Source organism: Bos indicus x Bos taurus, chromosome 21 (assembly GCF_003369695.1).
Source record: "Bos indicus x Bos taurus breed Angus x Brahman F1 hybrid chromosome 21, Bos_hybrid_MaternalHap_v2.0, whole genome shotgun sequence".
Classification (NCBI taxonomy): domain Eukaryota; kingdom Metazoa; phylum Chordata; class Mammalia; order Artiodactyla; family Bovidae; genus Bos; species Bos indicus x Bos taurus.
In genome coordinates, this window is record NC_040096.1 from 702,971 (window position 1) to 714,727 (window position 11,757).

Consider the following 11,757-nt stretch of genomic DNA (forward strand, 5'->3'; position numbering starts at 1 on the left):
AAGGGAGAAAATCATTCTACTTGGAGATTCTAATGTGAGCACAACCATCAAGCACAGGGCATCTGGCTTGTTTCTGAGGAACCTGGAAGGAAGAGCACAAAATACATGGAAGACAGTAGAGAGATGCATCTGGAAAGACATTGAGAAAAACCTCAAGGGCCACACTGAAAACCTGGAGTCCACTGGCTAAGCACCTTGACTCTTAAACATGGAATCATAAGTAGATTTACACTATATTTTTTGTTTTGCTTCTAAATATAATAATGGTGAATTTAAGGACTTCCCTGGTGGTCCAGTGCTTAGGAGTTCACCTACCAATAAAGGAGGAAAGTGTTCCATTCCTGGTCAGGGAAGATTCTGCATGCCATGGTGCAACTAAACCGTGCTCCACAGCTACTGAAACCAGCACCCTAGAGCCCACGCTCAGCATCCAGAGAAGCCACCACACTGAGAAGCCCAAGCACTGCTGTGGCAAAGATCCAGCACAGCCAAAAATAAATGAAAAAGAGAATTCACAGAAAAAAAAAAGCCACTCTTAACTTAGGTAGTATTTTAAAAGACATGAGGCACATATACCACGAAAAAAGAAACCAAGGAAATATTTGGCCAGGGGAGGAAAGCTCACTTTTAAACCATCCATATGATGTGGCGACAGCAGCATCACAGCTGAAAGACTGATGCCTCATTGGTTCTCCCGCCACCATCAGCAATTTGGGCTCCCTCCATGGACATACTCAAAGTGCTAGGAGAGAAAAACCTGCCAGCCAAGAGTACTCTTTCCAGAAAAGTTGTCTTTCAGAAATGAAAGAGAAATAAAAACTGTCCCAAACAAAGCAAACCTGATGGAGTTCATCACCACTAGTCCCGCCTCATGAGAAATGCTGAAAGAAGTCTTCAAACTGAAACGAAAGGATGTTCATTAGTGATAAAACAAATTTAAATATACAACACGCTGATTAAGGCAAATATGCAGTCAAATCCAGAATACTCTAATATGTAACATGGCGGTATGTTAAAAAAGGAACTCTAGTAATAAGGCTAAAGGACAAGAGTATTAAAAATAACTATATCTCTAGTAAAATATAAAATGTGTACATCACAAACATTAGCTCAAGTTAGAAATTATTTTATAGGAACATAACAAGGGCTGTGCTGTTAAATATTGATATAGGGTTACCTATCAGAACCCTTATTCTGCATAACAGGAAACTCCTGGTTGCTGTTTCCTCCACTCTTTCTCTGCTGAAACAATCCACTCTCATCAGCAGCATCACATATGTTCTCTGATACCTCCACTTCACTACTTTTGAGCTTCTTTTCTTCTTCAACCTTTAATGGAAGTTTGACACTAAGAATAACTGCTATGTATTGATTACAAAGATGTTTGTTTTCAATTTTATTATTTGACTCAGTGCTCACCCTGAATTTAAGTGATAAAAATATTTTTGTGTTTATTTTAATTTTATCACTTACAAGTCACTGAAATTTTTGTAAAATCTGCTCCTTTCTGTTTGAAGAAAAGAAGCAAAATTCCCCAAAATTTCAAAAATGGCTTTCTTAATAACATGCGATTATTCATATTCAGTCTTCCCAGTCATCTGACTGGCAGAGACAGAGAGATAAAAAGACAAAGACACAAAATCTGTCCTCTTTGGTCTTTACTACCACTACCGGGATTTTCCATTAAACAGCCAGATTTAGAGGACATGACACCTTCGGACCTCAGAAAGGAAACATTCTTCTCTCTGCACTAAAGCTATTCTTTCCCCTCTGCCTTTCACAATTCTTTTTTCACTTGGATCCGGGAGGTAGCAAAAAAGTGACAGTGTTCACTAAATTAAATGAACCAGAGTTTACCAAAACACAAGGACCAGAATGAAACTGAGGAGTTGTTAGTGTGGAATTCTGGAATATAAGTAATGCTTCCCAATTCCACATTCAATAACCATCAAACCTTACAGCTAGAGGGTATAGAAATAATTACCTAGTATTGCCCCACTATTTACCAAAAACAAAAAAAAAAATGTTCACGGTTTTGTTTAAGGCCCCTAAACTGGCACTCCCTAGCATTTTATGGCATCAAAAGAGATGATACAATTCTGGAACGTTGAATGTTATATATTATCAAATGAATTCATCAGATTAATCAGATAAGTTAAAAGCGTGACTTTGGCACAGTAACTCAATGCCTTAGTTGGGGGTAGGGCTCATCTCCTTTTTTTTTTTTTTTTAAACAGGAGAATACATAAAGTATTTTTGTTTCTTTTTTTTTTTATCTTTTTATCTGTTGTTCAAATTCAGTCAAAACACAAAACAGCAAACAAACAAGTTTACAAACCTATTACTGAAGAAAGAAAAATCTCAGCATCTCAGAACTCAGTCTTCTCCTTTGTAGATAAACACTTAATTTTCTTTTTCTCTTTTGCTCAGGGTTTATACTACCTATGGGCTTCCCTGGTGGCTCAAATATTAAAGAATCCACCCTCAATGGGGAGACCTGGGTTCGATCCCTGGGTTAGGAAGATCCTCTGGAGAAGGGAACAACTAGCCACTCTGGTATTCTTTCTGGCCTGGGGAATTCCATGGGCAGAGGAGCCTGGCAGGCTACAGTCCAAGGGTTCACAAAGAGTTGGACATGACTGAGCAACTTTCACATACACACACACACACACACACACACAATCTATGTAACAAAATCACACATGTCAAAACTTTCCACATTTTAGTAAACAACATAATGGAAAAGTCTGTCTCAAAAGAAACATCTGAGAGTGCTGATTAAAGCATATTGGGAGCACACATATTTGTTATTAAAAAGATCCTGAAGTGGCCATGCTGGAAATCTAAGTGCCCAGTGATTGCAGAAAGCAAAGAAGATCACACATATTCAGCCACAATGAAGAGATTAGAGGGAACACATGTGCATGTCCCATCTCTCAGTCAGTGCTTTATTCCCATCCTACAGAAATATAACATATTTAACCCAATAGAGTTAAAGGGGAAAAAAAGACACAAAACCCTAGCTGATTATTCTTCTTAAGCAATTTCCTTGGTGCTTATTCTGGCTCAGAAGACCACATGGTACATAGCTAAATGAGTTTCCCAGTCCATATAAAGATGGATGGAGAAGAATTAGATATGAGAATTTATTGAAGGACAAAAGCCATGAAAATAGTTTCCTGAATTCCTGTTATTGAAATAATAATCGATTTCTACACAATTACCTCTTTGGATGACCCTGCTTTATTCATAAATGGAAAATCAAAATGGACCACATCATCAAGAAAGAGACAAACCAAAGCAAGAGAAAATGAGAAACTCTTTGGAAATTAGATTTTCTTTTTTTCCAGAGCCAGCAGCTCTACTTGAAACATGTCTATTTCATTCTTAAACCTCTGCATATCTTCTCTAATTCTTCATTTACATACAGTTCAGATATGCTGTGACTATTAGGTGGAGAAGTATTCCCATTTTCTAATTTGGGTTCCATGCTTTTATTGCTACTAGCACTGCAATTATCTGCATGCAGTGGTTTCTGGAACCAGTCCTGTATTGCTTTATTTTTCAGAACAGTATTTTAACAACAGTAAGGGGAACATGAATTTTTATTTGAATTCTATGTTTCATCTTACCAGAGTAGACAAGCCACAGACTAGAATGACATGCCTGTCCCGTGTCAAATTTCCAATTAGTGGTATCTTGCCTCATATTTTGTGACATTTGCATATCAATCTCTTGGTCTTTTACTTCAAATATAAATACTGGCTCCCCTACTTTTTTATTTTCTGTATTATTATAAAAATTCTCCTCAATTTTCATAAACACATGTTCAATGTCTAGTTGACAATTTTCAAAGTCTATTTATTTTCAGGGAAATAAAGTTTTGAAGATGACAGACAAGTCTATCCAAGGGACCCAGAGTTTACAGAAAAACATTTTTGAGACTAGGTTCTTTTTGTTCAGGAAATGCTTGGAATACTAGAGAGACAGATACTCCAAATTCATCTTTTTCCTCACAATCAAGTATATTACTTGTGAGATTAGGAGATATTTCCTTTTGGATTGCTCCTTCTTTAGGGCTATCACATAGTGGATCTTCCTGAGGAGAAATGGTAATTGGTATTCCTCACAAAATTTAACTGATCTTCCACTTTAACTCATTTGTGATGGGTGTTAACTTATCTTTCCATTCTAATTTGCCTTGTTTGATACACATTTTCTCATACAGTACTACACCAGATAATGAAATTTAAAGTTTTACATAACTGTGCATGGTTACTCTCATATTCATCAAATTTTTCTTGTTCTTTCTCTGTTATCATTTCAAAGTCTAGTTCTCTCGACAGATCTTCATGTTTAGTTAAAATTACTTAGAATGTTTAGATAAAAGACATAATCCTCATTTAAAACAGAGATCTAAAACATTGCATGAAATCACAGATTAAATCAATCTTAATCTTCAGCTGAATATTTACTTCTTTAAGAACTACTTCCAATGACCTGAAAACTTCAACAAACCATTTGGGAAATACCAGACGTCACCAGTTTCAGTTCAGTTCAGTTCAGTCGCTCAGTCGTGTCTGACTCTTTGTGACCCCATGAATCACAGCACGCCAGGCCTCCCTGTCCAACACCAACTCCAGGAGTTCACTCAGACTCATATCCATTGAGTCAGTGATGCCATCCAGCCATCTAATCCTCTGTTGTCCCCTTCTCCTCCTGCCCCCAATCCCTCCCCGCATCAGAGTCTTTTCCAATGAGCCAACTCTTCACATGAGGTGGCCAAAGTACTGGAGTTTCAGCTTTAGCATCATTCCTTCCAAAGAAATCCTAGGGCTGATCTCCTTCAGAAAGGACAGGTTGGATCTCCTTGAAGTTCAAGGGACTCTCAAGAGTCTTCTCCCACACCACAGTTCAAAAGCATCAATTCTTCGGCACTGAGATTTCTTCACAGTCCTACTCTCACATCCATACATGACCACTGGAAAAACCATAGCCTTGACTAGATGGACCTTTGTTGGCAAAGTAATGTCTCTTATTTCTTACAAGCACACAAACAGCTCAAAGATTCAGTCACAGATTGATCAAACAGCAGTGAACAAAACAATCAGAAACCAAACAAAATACAAGACAGACATATAAAGTCATCATACATTCTCTTCTCTACTTCATAACAGGACATTTTTAACAACATGCCAAGCATCAGGGAGATGGCAATGGCAACCCACTCCAGTACTCTTGCCTGGAAAATCCCATGGGTGGAGGAGCCTGATAGGCTGCAGCCCATGGGGGTGCAAAGAGTTGGACACGACTGAGTGACTTCACTTTCACTTTTCACTTTCATGCATTGGAGAAGGAAATGGCAACCCACTCCAGTGTTTTTGCCTGGAGAATCCCAGGGACGGGGGAGCCTGGTGGGCTGTGATCTATGGAGTCACACAGAGTCAGACACGACTGAAGCAACTTAGCAGCAGCAGCCAAGCATCAACTGCAACATTATTCATGGTTTACAAAAGTCCTCTTACTTTTTAGCTTTTGTCAGTTCCTTCATCTGAAATTCTTCCCTCTACTCTTCTGACAAATTACTTTTCATCTTTTAAAGCTCAACCTGCTTGTGAAGTTGTCTTTGATTACTGCCATCTTTCACCTGATAAAGAGGTAGCCTTTCCTTGTAGCTCCCTTAGTACTTTAAAGATTTTTCTGGTGTATCTTTCTAGATTTTCCTAGTGACAGATATAGATCTGAACTGTAAATCATTTCTTTACATGTCTATCCTCTTGGCTCCTAGACTGCAGAGGACATGCTCTTAAAAGTCACCTGTATATAGCTTTTTTTTTTTTTTTAATTGAAAGATAACTGCTTTACAGAATTTTGTTGTTTTCTGTCAAAACTCAACATGAATCAGCCATAGGTACACATATATAGCCCCTTTGAACCTCCGTCTCATCTCCTTCCCTCCCCTCATCCCATCCCACCCCTCCGTCTCATCCTATCCCACCTCCTCTAGGTTGATACAGAGCCCCCATGTCTCTTATTCAATAATTATTTATCGGGTTTCTGCTCAGTACTAGATACTGGAGTTTCATGAAAAATGTAGAAAAGTGTGTCAGGGATGGCTTTTCTAGAGAGAATGCCTGAGTGCAGACTTACACTGTTCAAGGGAACAGAGGGCAGGAGAGGGAGAGCATTTCAGGTTGTAGCAAGATGGGGAGAGAAGCACACACACCACAGGGTAGATATTTGTCCAAAGTGAAGGGATGGACTGATGAAGATAATGGCATCCAGTCCCATCACTTCGTGGCAAACAGATGGGGAAACAATGAGAACAGAAACAGACTTTATTTTCTTGGGCTCCAAAATCAATGCAGATGGTGACTGCAGTCATGAAATTAAAGGACATCTGCTCCTTGGAAGAAAAGATGTGACAAACAGCATATTAAAAAGCAGAGACATTACTTTACTGACAAAGGTCCGTCTAGTCAAAGCAAAGGCTTTTCCAGTAGTCATGTATGGATATGCGAGTTGGACCAAAAAGAAGATTGAGCACTGAAGAACTGATGCTTTCAACTGTGGTGTTCGGAAAGACTCATGACAGTCCCTTGGACTGCAAGGAGATCCAACCAGTCAATCCTGAACAAAATCAGTTCTGAACATTCATTGGAAAGACTGACGCTGGTGCTGAAGCTCCAGTACTTTGGCCACCAGATTTGAACAGTTGACTCATTAGAAAAGACCCTGATCCTGGGAAAGGTTGAAGTCGGGAGTAAAAGGGAATGACCGAGGATGAGATGGTTGGATGGCATCACCGACTCCATGAACCTGAGTTGAGCAAGCACCAGGAGATGGTGAAGGACAGGGAAGACTGGTGTGCTGCGCTCCATGGGGCCATGTAGAATCAGACACGACTGAGCGACTGAACAACAACAGGGACAAGTGACGAGGGCACCAGCAGCAGTTCAGAATTCTAGAGCAAAGGACTGAAAGGGCTAGAGATAGAGGATCAGGCAGAAGTCAGATTATGAGAGCATCAATGGTGCTTTAAGAGGTCTAGACATTAATGTGACTCAGAGTGCCTCATGGTAACGTGTGCTTTTGAGATTGGTGACTCTAAACACCACGGGAGGGAGGAATCTGAAGGGCATATGAATAACTGGAGGAAGGCGAATCTGAGGGCACTAATACTGGGAATAACAAGGTGATGCAGGCCTGAACTGAGGGAGTGTTTACAGAAATATTTAGGATATAAAACTTTCAGGGTACAGTATAGAATAAATCTTTAAGAATCCAATGAATGTACAAATCCAGGGACCCTGAAGGATAAAATAACTGCTCATTATTTTATAAAGTGTATTGACTGAGAAGAAAATGATCAACATGAACTGACTGAAGTGGCTTCTATCTATTTTGTAGTTTTCCTATCTCACATCGTCCAGTGTTGAAGGGACTCATGTAGGCATTTCTTTGAACTTGTTTTTCCTGGACCTACCAAGCTCATGGAGAGACAAGAGCAAATGACTCAGTTGTATAGATTACAAGAAAAACAAAAAACAAAAAAAAGACAAACAGGTTGAGTTTAGGGCCTGTAGTCACTATACTAGGAGATAACTGATAATATTCTGTAAATGCAAGGAGAAGATAGAAAAGAAAAAAGTACAGGAGTGAAAAAAGAAAAAGTGGATGATTTCTTACCATAGTCCTGACCGTATGACTGATTAAAGGCACTAAATTTATTAGTATTTATGGACAACACATTCTTAGACGTGGTTACTCAATAGACTGGGCATCCTAGTAGAATCAGAATTGACTTTCTATATACTGCTTTTAAGTGATACACCACTCCTTTATACCAACTTCCCTTGTGAACTCTTAATTCATTGCAAATACTAAAACAAGTTGATATACTATGTGGACACAGCTGAGAAGGAGGTACTATATAGCAAATTTCCCATGACTCCCATTCCCACTGGGAAAGCCAATTCTAAAAACATGAAGTCACAGAAAACACAAGAAGTATTTTAGTATTTGGTATCAGGGTTGCTTTTGCAGTTATAGTGAATATAACCATGATTAATACTTATGAATTGACAGCCATATAAAAACATTGCTACAAAGTCCCATTTTGAGAAGGCAGTCTCTAGATGGCTACCTAGTCTCCCAACTAGTCCCAGAGTTCTAAACATAATCCTGCTACCCACTCTTAGGTGTATGCTAAACACCAGCCTGAAAGAATTACGTTTTCCCAACTCTCTTTGTTATTTATTGTATTACTATGGTCAGAGGGGCTTCCTTGGTGGCTCAGAGATTAAAGCGTCCGCCTACAATGCCGGAGACCTGGGTTTGATCCCTGGGTCGGGAAGATTCCCTGGAGAAGGAAATGGCAACCCACTCCAGTATTCTTGCCTGGAGAATCCCATGGATGGAGGAGCCTGATGGACTATAGTCCATGGGGTCGCAAAGAGTCAGACACGACTAAGAGATTTCACAACTTCACAAATGGTCAGAGGGAGAATGCAAACACCTTGCTAAGAGCTACTGAATGGCTGTAGGTTGTATAAAAGGAGTTAGCACAAGGTAGACTTTGCCACAGAATTTAATTTGGAACCATCAGAAGGATGGTAAGGCCATGCCCAGGTGGCCCACAGCTGAGTGCTCTGGGCTTCTGCATTACCTTCTTTGCTTCCTCTGTTTCCTGGCAGCTCCGATTTGCATAGAGGACGGAGCAAGTAATTCCCTACCAGGAACACCAATACAGTCTCTATCTTCATTTTATCTATTACAGTCTTCTGTCCAAATTTGTGGATGCTGACTGATTTTTGTCATTGAATGGGCCACCAATGCACACTGACCATCAACTCTCAAATGCCTGGCTCGTTGACAAGTCTCATTACTGAGGGTCAAAGCAGCAGAAGCCCAATTTGAAAAATGTGAAAACAAGGTCTCCATTTATTAGAATGTGAGAATACAGCTCTGACTAACTTGTACAAAGTCTTTCTTCAGAGAATCAGTTCCATACCCACCTGTCCCCTGAAACTCACTAGTCCTTCACAGCTTACAGTATCTCACACGTCACCATGATTCAAGAAGAGACGTAAACTAGTGTGTCTCATTTCTTCTACTTTTTAATTGCCTAGTAGTACTGATTTATTACCTTATTAAGAAATTCAGACTTAAATTGAAGAAAGTAGGGAAAACCACTAGACCATTCAGGTATGACATAAATCAAATCCCTTATGATTATACAGTGGAAGAGATAAATAGATTTAAGGGCCTAGATCTGATAGATAGAGTGCCTGATGAACTATGGAATGAGGTTCGTGACATTGTACAGGAGACAGGGATCAAGACCATACCCATGGAAAAGAAATGCAAAAAAGCAAAATAACTGTCTGGGGAGGCCTTACCAATAGCTGTGAAAAGAAGAGAAGTTAAAAGCAAAGGAGAAAAGGAAAGATATAAACATCTGAATGCATAGTTTCAAAGAATAGCAAGAAGAGATAATAAAGTCTTCCTCAGTGATCAATGCAAAGAAATAGAGGAAAACAACAGAATGGGAAAGACTAGAGATCTCTTCAAGAAAATTAGAGATATCAAGGGAACATTTCATGCAAAGATGGGCTCGATAAAGGGCAGAAATGGCATGGACCTAAAACAAGCAGAAGAAATTAAGAAGAGGTGGCAAAAATACACAGAAGAACTGTACAAAAAAGATTTTCATGTCCCAGATAATCACGATGGTGTGATGACTGACCTAGAGCCAGACATCCTGGAATGTGAAGTCAACTGGGCCTTAGAAAGAATCACTACGAACAAAGCTAGTGGAGGTGATGGAATTCCAGTTGAGCTATTTCAAATCCTGAAAGATAATGCTGTGAAACTGATGCACTCAATATGCCAGCAAATATGGAAAACTCAGCAGTGGCCACAGGACTGGAAAAGGGCAGTTTTCATTCTGATCCCAAAGAAAGGCAATGCCAAAGAATGCTCAAACTACGAAACAATTGCACTAATCTCACATGCTAGTGAAGTAATGCTCAAAATTCTCCAAGACAGGTTTCAGCAATATGTGAACCGTGAACTTCCTGATGTTCAAGCTGATTTTAGAAAAGGCAGAGGAACCAGAGATCAAATTTCCAACATCCACTGGATCATCAAAAGCAAGGGAGTTCCATAAAAACATCTATTTCTGCTTTATTGACCATGCCAAAACCTTTGACTGTGTGCATCACAATAAACTGAGGGAAATTCTGAAAGAGATAGGAATACCAGATCACCTGACCTACCTCTTGAGAAATATGTATGCAGGTCAGGAAGCAACAGTTAGAACTGGACATGGAACAACAGACTGGTTCCAAATAGGAAAAGGAGTATGTCAAGGCTGTATATTGTCACCCCACTTATTTAACTTCTATGCAGGGTACATCATGAGAAACGCTGGACTGGATAAAACACAAGCTGGAATCAAGATTGCCAGGAGAAATATCAATAACCTCAGATATGCAGATGACACCACCCTTATGGCAAAAAGTGAAGAGGAGCTAAAAAGCCTCTTGATGAAAGTGAAAGTGGAGAGTGAAAAAGTTGGCTTAAAGCTCAACATTCAGAAAATGAAGATCATAGCATCCGGTCCCATCACTTCATGGGAAATAGATGGGGAATCAGTGGAAACAGTATCAGACTTTATTTTTGGGGGCTCGAAAATCACTGCAGATGGTGACTGCAGTCATGAAATTAAAAGATGCTTACTCCTTGGAAGGAAAGTTTTGTCCAACCTAGATAGCATATTCAAAAGCAGAGCCATTACTTTACCAACAAAGGTCTGTCTAGTGAAGGCTATGGTTTTTCCAGTGGTCATGTATGGATGTGAGAGTTGGACTGTGAAGAAGGCTGAGCACCAAAGAATTGATGCTGTTGAACTGCGTTGTTGGAGAAGACTCTTGAAAGTCCCTTTGACTGCAAGGAGATCCAACCAGTCCATTCTGAAGGAGATCAGCCCTGGGATTTCTTTGGAAGGAATGATACTAAAGTTGAAACTCCAGTACTTTGGCCACCTCATGCGAAGAGTTGACTCATTGGGAAAGACTCTGATGCTGGGAGGGTTTGGGGTCAGGAGAAGGGGATGACAGAGGATGAGATGGTTGGATGGCATCACTGACTCGATGGACGTGAGTCTGATTGAACTCCGGGAGTTGGTGATGGACAGGGAGGCCTGGAATGCTGCGATTCATGGGATCACAAAGAGTCGGACACGACTGAGCGACTGAACTGACTGCCTGATTACTGATTTTGATTCACTTAACTTCTATTACATATTCTGTATTCCATAAGAACTTTACCAATAATTATTTTTTCAACATCAGTTCAATTTAGTTACTCAGTTGTGTCTGACTCTTTGCGACCTCATGAACTGAAGCACACCAGGCTTCCCCATATATCACCAATTCCTGGAGTCTATGCAAACTCATATCCATTGTGTCAGTGATGCCATCCAACCATCTCATCCTCTGTTGTCCCCTTCTCCTCCTGCCCTCAATCTTTCCCAATATCAGGGTCTTTTCAAATGAGTCAGCTCTTCACATCAGGTGGCCAAACTATTGGAGTTTCAGCTTCAACATCAGTCCTTCCAATGAACACCCAGGACTGATTTCCTTTAGGATGGACTGGATGGATCTTGTTGCAGTCCAAGGGACTCTCAAGAGTCTTCTCCAACACTACAGTTCAAAAGCATCAATTTTTCTGCATTCAGCTTTCTTTATAGTC